Raw genomic sequence first — 968 nt, forward strand, 5'->3', positions numbered from 1 at the left:
CCCGCGGGGGGGGGGGGGGGGGGGGGGGGGGGGGAGATGTCCGGCTTCCAAAAGAGTTGCTTCCCCTCCGCCACTTCCGCCTTCTGGAGTCTCGGGACCCACTCTGGAGCGAGCCCTGGTGGCTCGGTGGTTATGAATGGAGCTGCCATCTTCAAGGTCAGCCTTCAAACCACCTGCCATTCCGAGGGAGACAGACAGGACTTTCTGCTCCCACACAGCCGCAGTCTCGGAAGCTTGCGGCAACCCCACCCTGCCCCGTAGGGTCGCTCTGCTCTGCGGGCCTGCTGCAAAGGGCAGGTCTCAGAGCAGCTTGCGGCTGGTGGCCTGGAGACCATCAGCAGTATGTGGTCCCTGCCTGGCTGCCCCCAGAGGGACAGGCCTACCCTGTGACCGGCTGTCAAAGGCACAAAGAAGGGAGTGACCCCCTTTTGGCCTTTCCTTCCTTCTGGCCTGGGCATCCCCACCCCATCTCCTCCCCCCACGGCCACCACACACACCTTGTGGTTGGAGTTTGAGGAAGTGTCCGGAAAGCTGGCACCCCTGTGGTGCAACCCCAATTTGTCAAGGTGCATCCTGCCCAGTTTCCTTCCCCAAAGCAAGAGGCACGGGGACGGGGCTGCTCCTGGCATGAGAACGGGCAGCAGGGCATGTGCTCAGTCCCCTGTGCAAACACTGCCCCGGAGGAGGGCAGAGGTGCCTCTTCTCCCCAGGAATCCTGTGATGCTTGCTCGCCAGAGGGCCCAGGGGCCCCTACCCAGGTCTCACACGCAGACACTGGCGCGCTGGGGGCCCTGCTGGTGAAGTGGTAACTTGGATCTGCAAGGTCTGCAGTTCAAAACCACCAGCCGCTCTGCAGGAGAAAGGCGGGCTTTTCTGTTCCCGGAAAGAGTCGCAGTCTTGGAAACTCACAGGGGTGGTTCTAGCCGGTCCCAGCGACTTGCTGAGTCGGCATCGACTCCAGGGAGAGG

The sequence above is a fragment of the Echinops telfairi genome, unplaced genomic scaffold (genome assembly GCF_000313985.2).
Source record: "Echinops telfairi isolate 266 unplaced genomic scaffold, ASM31398v2 ScPeMD7_5;HRSCAF=22, whole genome shotgun sequence".
Classification (NCBI taxonomy): Eukaryota; Metazoa; Chordata; class Mammalia; order Afrosoricida; family Tenrecidae; genus Echinops; species Echinops telfairi.